Source organism: Chrysochloris asiatica, unplaced genomic scaffold, assembly GCF_000296735.1.
Source record: "Chrysochloris asiatica unplaced genomic scaffold, ChrAsi1.0 scaffold00405, whole genome shotgun sequence".
Classification (NCBI taxonomy): Eukaryota; Metazoa; Chordata; class Mammalia; order Afrosoricida; family Chrysochloridae; genus Chrysochloris; species Chrysochloris asiatica.
The window spans coordinates 375,394-383,158 of NW_006408923.1; positions in this window are offsets into that span (position 1 = coordinate 375,394).

The following is a 7,765-nucleotide window of genomic DNA, read 5'->3' on the forward strand; positions in this document are numbered from 1 at the left end:
TACTGGTAGTAACTGGGCTTCCCTGTAGGTGCATGGATATTATCCTATCACTTACAGCATTGTACTTCATGAATGATCTGGATATGTTCTTTTTGATGATGAATGCAACACCATTCCTTTTCAATTTGTTATTCTTGCATAATAAACCAAGTGGTCTTCAGATTCAAAATGGCCAATATCAGTCCATTTCAGCTCACTAATGCCTAAGATATCGATGTTGATGCATTCTATTTCATTTTTGACAACTTCCAATTTTCCCAGATTCATACTTCTTACATTCCATGCTCCAATTTTCAAAGGATGTTTACAGCTGTTTCTCTTCATTTTGAGTTGTGGCATATCAGCAAATGAAGGTTCTGTGGGATTTTCTCCCACAAGCTTAACTCTATTCACATCATCATGGTCAACTCTACTTTGAGGAGGCAGCTCTTCCCCAGTCGCATCTTGAGTGCCTTTCAACCTGAGGGGCTCACCTTCTGGCCTTGTACCTGACAGTGTTTCTCTGCTATTCATAATTCATTACTGTTTCTCTGCTATTCATAAGGTTTTCTGTGACTAGCGATTCGGAAGTAATTTGTCACTCTTTCTTCCTAGTCTGTCTTTGTCTGGAAGCTCATCTGCAACCTGTCCACCATAGGTGACCCTGCTGGTTATTCAAAATACCAGTGGCATAGCCCTCAGAATCACAACAACTCAAGCTACCACAGCACGACAGACAGACCAGTGGTGGCCATTTGGTTTCATTTCAAAATTGTCACTTTAAATTTCTATATCAATCCTGATGCAATCAAGATACAATCAAGATATTCTCTCCCAAGATGGCAGCTCTGGGAACAGCTGAGTGTCTTGAACCAGAAAACAATGGATTTCTAGAGTCTCCTACAAATCCCCCCCAGCTGTAAGCCCTCCAATCCTCCAAACATACCTTTATATTTGTTTCAGAGTTCCAGCACCATCCCCTGAGCCTTCTTGGCCTGGTATTCCATGTTGTTCTTGACTGAGCTCCTCACTGCATGTCAATTTTTAAAGCTTTTACTTGAAAGCACATTATAGGATTCAGGAATTCCCACCTAATTGTACATTTTTTTCACCTCTTATTCTCCAAATTTTCTCTACTTCTATTTCCTCTGGATAATGCCCTTCATGGTAGCATCCTGGACAGAGTGGAATAATAGAGACTGAAATTGTGCAATCAGAAGATCTTCTTCTTACGAACCAACAATTCCTCCACTTGGTATTTATCCACAATAAATACGAGCTATAACACGAATACAGATATGCATACCAATGTTCATAGCAGCACTATTTACAGTAACAAAAATATGGAGACAGTCTAAGTGCCTATCAATGGAAAAACGGATAAATAAACATTGGTACTTATAATGTTAAGATGCTTAGCTGTCTTTTGAATCTTGGTTTCTCTTACATACTATTGTAAAACAAACATTTGAGGGGGAGAGAAAGGAATAACCAGTAACATCACCATTGAAATCTTGTAGTCTGTTTTCAGCCTATAACTGATGGTGGTGGTGGTGGTGATTATGTGACATGGAGTCAGAACAAACTCATAGCAACCCTGTGCAGGGTTTCTGAGGCTGTAAATCTTTATGGGAGTAGAAAGCCTCATCTTTTGCCCACAGAACAGTTGGTAGTTTCAAACTGCTGACCTTAAGGTTCACAGCCTGATTCATAACCACTACTCTACCAGACCTTAAAATTGGCTACAACTTGCCCAGTGAAGGAGGCTTCCTGTGGAGCCTTTGCATTGCATAAGACCAGAGGTGGAATCCTGATCCCATTCAGAATCTTCTGAGGTGGGAAATTTCGACTTGAAAGGACAAGCAGACCAGCTTGGAGTGGCTAGAAGAATAGAAGATACTTCTTTAAGATAGACCAGGCTCTGGTTCTTCTGGTTATTTTCTGGTTATTGTCTATTCTTGCTGGTTTTCATTCCATAGAACTCTCTTCAGGATGTTTTGAAGTACTGGATTGGCTTTGACAAATTCTCTTAGCTTCTGTTTATCTTGGAATATTTTGATTGCACAGTTGTATTTGATTGACAATTTTGCTGGATAGACAATTCTTGGTTTGCAGTTGTTTTTTTTTTCTTTTTCTTTTTTGGTTTTATATATGTCTCCCCATTGCCCTCTTGCCTGCATGGTTTCTGCTGAGAAGTCTGAGCTTAATCTGATTTGCTTGTCTTTGTATGTAACACTTCTCTTTTTCCTGGCTGCTTTTAGGAATCTCTCCTCATCTTTAGTTTTGGAAAGCTTGGTTATGATATGTCTTGGTGATTTTCTTTTGGTGCCTGTCCTCCCTGGTGTTGGTTCAGCTTCTTGAATGTTTATTTTCTTATCCTTCAAGATGTTAAACAAATTTTCTTCCAATAGTTGCTCAGCTGCTTACTTTGTGGAGTGTGTGATTCATGCTGTTCCTGAATGCCAATAATTCTTGTTATTCCTCTTCATGTAATCCAGCATGAATCTTAGACTCTCTTCAGATTTTTTTATCCTTTTTTTCTGCTTACTCTTCTATCTTAGCAGTATTGAGAGATTTGTCTTCCAGATCACTGGTTCTGGCTTCCATCTCTTCAATTATACTCCCTTGCCCTCTCAGTGGATTGTCCATTTCTGACATTTTTATTATTAATCATCTGGACCTGTTTTTGCAGGTTTTGAATTGTTTCCAATGTTATATCTATCTTGTTTGATTGCTCCTGTAGCATTTCCCTGACTTCTTCCTTATTTTCGCCCACCCATTTGTATAACATTTGATATGTTTCATTTTTATTTTTCTGAATTGCTTCTCAGCCAGATCCAAAGCCTGTTCTTCTTCTACTGGGAAGTCTGTGTCTGCCTCTAGCTCATGTGTCTCAGTCACTCCTTTATATTTTCGGACATGTGCTGAGATCTTTTGTTGTTTTTTCTTTGACCGTTTCATAGTTAGTTGGGTTTTGAATGATTAAATGAATGTATGTTGCTGCATTGTAAAGCTTAATGAGTGTCTCCTGGTGGCTGTCATCTGGAGATGTGCTTCCCTTTTCATGTGTAATGCCCAGCAGCTGATATTATCTCTTGTCCAAATGGTGGGATATTACGGGGTATGCTTGTTGATTGGCTGTAAGAGCATACTTGCTGTCTCGTCTTGGGTAAGGTAGGCAGAGAAAGCTCCCACCCCCAAGGACACATGTGAGACCAAAAGGACCAAAAACATTAACAATATAAAAGCAGAGACAAAAACCACCACTCAAAAACAAAACTAAAACCATAGCTAACTGTCCAGTTGCCTCTGCTATGCAGGTATAGATAAAGGTTCACACCCAGGTCATCTTTATGGCTGAATCCCAGAGTTTGTCATCATAAGAAGCAGCCTACAGGACCAATGGTGCTCTCAGGAACCTTCCCCCAGGAGGAAAATTGTGACCACAACACTTGACCCTTTTGGGGGTCCACTTGCCCCCACCTAAAGGTGTCCGGGCTGGTCAGTGAGGGTGTGACCACAGAGAGTGGAAAGAAACATGAAAAATGAAAAATCTATCACATTTTTTTTCCAGATTCAGCTCCATGGCTTTTTAGCACTGTGTCACTGTATCTACTTAGCTGTGGCCCTACCCTCTGATCTCAGCTCAGGCCGAGGGGCCTGTAGGGAATCGATCATCCAATGGATTCAGAAATAGCCATATTTTGCTTCCACAGTCAGATTTCTTCACTGGTGGGCATGGGAAACTGGTGTCCAGTGCATTATACAAGATCCCAAACTCTGAAGCTGCTCCTCAAAAGCTCCTTCTCTGTTTTTTCGACACCAGGAACTTTTCCTATCTGTCTCAACTTCACCTGCCCCAAAGCCAGAAGTCTATAATACTGTTTTAAAATATATTTTCAATCCTTTCTGAGTTGAAAACATTTTTTTGTTAGAATTTGAGCCAACCTTTATGTATGCATTTCATCTTCTTAAGAGGGGGAAAAGGATATTGAGCTGTAGCTATGAGTATTGATAAAGTTTCAGTTTCATTTGACAAGCTTATAATGTTAAAGGGTGTGTAATTTACATTCCTGTTTGAGAAGCTTTTAAGTGAAGTACTTTATTCGTGCATAAAGATGATAGAGGCAGTAATGTTTCTTTTAGTTTGAGGAAATGGACAGAGTGTAGAAAATAATGTTGTGAGAATGTGTTATCCTGAATATCTTCATGTTAATCCTCTCAGAATTTCTAACACTGAAGGATAGAATGGCATTCACTGCTAACAGGGCACCATGCCACCATAAATGTACTCCCCTACATGGAAAGGACCACAGACCTACCTACCATGGAAACTAGAGATCAATTACTGAGAAACTACATGCAGGTCCTTTCTGTTTTGCTAACCCTCAAGTTAAAAGGACTCTTGGCCCAAACCCCTCCCTTTGAGTTCACTATTCATCACTTCCAATCTGAAGACTTGATGCTGTTCAAGACCTGGAAAAACGCTAAACTCCAGCTGGACTGGAGAGGTCTTACCACTGAAATGGCTGTCCAGACCATGGAGAAGGGGCAGACTCACTATTCTCAAGTAAAAGGACTGATGAAGAGGGGACTCTCCCCAAGGGAAAAGTAGTTACCAGTTGAAGCAAATATCTTGCCCAGGGAGCTTCTCAAAGTGAAACTGAAGAGTCTGGCAGGTTGCCATTGCCATATCTCTGCTATATATGTATCATTGCCATGGGGGATATGCAAATGGCTTTTGTCTACAACCAACCGGTCAGGTTGATAGTAAATGTAACCATGGCATCATTACCTCAAATCATCAAATGAAATTTATCTCAATTAATGTCCCCACTCTCAGTGATAGGAAGCCAACTGTAGCAATCTGAATCTATGGAATATGTGCCCACTAGGATAGACATTAGAGATAGAAACAAGATATAGAAGTGTGAACACTTGGGTAGAATGGGTTACAGTCTCTTAACAGAATTGATTGCCATGCTTACACAGCTTATGAACCACAGGCATTCGTGGTTCACGTTCATGTGGGATTTGAGAAGGTACTGTATGTTGGCTCTGTACCAAAACAAGGATGCCTGGAGAAATGAGCAATCCCCTCAGTCTCCATAGGGATGATGAACCACTTTTCTTGTCTTTCGAGGCAGGGAGCAGAGTTCACAATGTCCATAGGAGAACCGACGACACGCACCCGTGTCCAAAATGTGGTGAGCCTAACAGTGGCAATTATATAGCCCTCAAAGTACCCCAGATGGGTGTCTGGAGGTATGGTGAAAAAAGGAATGTCAAGATTTGCTGCCATCTGATTGGATAGGGAAGAGTGCTTTGGTCTAGCTGGCAGTTCCCTTCATCCTAAAGTTCTGTAAGAAACCTGAGCAACATGAGAAATCTCAAGCCTGGAGATCTGTCCCTGGATCTTTGATCCACATATTCATAGAGACTCCACTGGAGTACTTGTTGTTGTTAAGTGCCATCGAGTAGGTCCCGACCCATAGCGACCAAGTGTAGGGTTTCCAAGGAGCAGCTGGTGAGCTTGAACTGCCAACCTTGCAGTTCAAAAGGCTTTGCAGTCTGGCGCATTAACCCATAGCGCCACACCAGGACTCCATCAGAGTACTTAGGCATCTGTTAATGGGTTTAAAGATAATCAGAGATCTGCAGAGTTTGAGAGGATACTTTTCTGGTGGACTCAAAAATATAGACTTAATTAATCATTGATGGCGTCAAGTGTGGCGGCGGTAGTGAGGTTGGCCCAGGATCGGACATTGTTTCGTTCTGCTGTGCATGGGGTCGCTATGAGTCAGTTCCGACTCGATGACACCTGACAACAATAATTAATTTCATCTACTAAACCACCACTATAACCAATGTTGTTATTATGTACCGTGGAGTCAGTTCCGACTCATAGTGACCCTGCCCAGGGTTTCCAAGTCTGTAAATCTTTACGGGAGCAGAAAGCCTCATCTTTCTCCCATGGAGCAGCTGGTAGTTTTGAACTGCTGACCATGAGATTAGCAGCCCAATTTGTAACCACTATGCTACCAAGTGTGGCGCTGTGGGTTAATGCGCCAGACTGCAAAGCCGTTTGAACTGCAAGGTCGGCAGTTCAAGCTCACCATCTGCTCCTCGGAAACCCTATGCAGGGTCGCTATGGGTCGGCACCAACTCGACGGCACTTCACAACAACAACAAGCATGCTACCAGAGCTCCTTACTATAACCAATAGTGGTTCATAAACTACACCAGAGACCCCTGCAAAGGGCAGCTAAACTGACCAAGAATGCTAGGATCAATGACCCTTTCAATGCCTTTGGAAAGTGGAAAAATTATCCTCACCTTTCTCAAAAGGATAGCTAGAATTTAGACAGCTATTAGATGTTGTATCATGCCCTGAATCTGAGGACTAGTCCAGATTCAGAGGAAGTCAGACATGGTCACTACTTGGTTTAAGCATTTGGCACTGTAAGCAGGATTCATTGCCATGGCTCCAGACCTAAGAAATGGTGAGGTTTTGTGGGAGAAAGAATGGAGTAAATGAAAGGAGAACAACTTCTGGAGTTGCCTGGAGCTGATATCATTCTGCATAGAAAAGATAGCTGATCTGTGGCCAGGGCTGACTGAAATCCACCCTGCCAGAGGCCCAAGGCCATGTGCCTATGAATAGGGTTAGTCTAAGATAGAGTGAAAGATTTAATTTGAGAGCTTTAAAATGTTAATGTGTTTGACTGCCTTATGGATACTGGCTTCTCCAGCTTATTATTACAAAACAGACACACATGAGTGATAGGAATACTGGGAATTACAATTACTCAAAGTTTGTAAATTGGTCTTCGGCCTATACCTGATTGATTTGTTAAAAGGAGAGTTAGAAATTGTCCCAAAAAAGGCTTCTCAGCTTAAGCCTTTGTAGAACTTAATGGTGAAATCTTGAGCTCCACCCAGAACTTCAGAGTTGATACATTTGCTTTTGAAAAGACATGCACACCAACCCAGAATTGTTGAAAGAACAGATTTGTGATAGAAAGACAGTGGGAAAAAAAATAAAACAAAAACAGTTCAGTATTTTGAGTTTCAGAGGCTTCAAGGCAAGGAAAGTTGGCCCATCAAAAAAAAAACCCTTCCAGGACTGAAAGTTAAAGGGAACCAATGAGCAATATGCTTGCTGATAAGCACCTGGGTCTACTTGTAAGTGGAATTGGGGGAATGTTCTATAGGTACCTGTTAACTGTGCAATGAAGGAGCTCTGGCAGCATATTGGTTATGAATCGGGCTGCTAATCTCACGGTCAGCAGTTCGAAACTACCAACTGTGCCACAGGAAAAAGATGAAGCTTTCTGCTCCCATAAAGATTTATAGCCGTGGAAACCCTATGCAGGGTCACGATGAATCAGAACCATTTCCACAGCACATAACAACAACAACAAATTTGAGATGAAATAAGAAGGGAGGCTGACTGTTTTGAAGTGAAGGGAGGTGTGTGAACTCCCAAACTTGCACCTGGTACTCATTTGACCTATCTTGGATAGCTAGGGTTGTTGAGTTGACTAGAACCTGATCAGATGAATATTAGAATGTTTGATACTCTGAGCAAGCATCAGTTGATTCAATTTGATGAACTGGAGTTTTGCTTATGGATGTAGTTCCTCAAAACTACAATCTGAATGAACATTTCTTCAGATCAAAGAACATGCATTTCTTCTCAGTGTACTGGGTTGGTTGTTGTTGTTGTTGTTGTCAGGTGCCATCGAGTCAGAACCGACTCATAGGGACCCCATGCGCAGCAGAA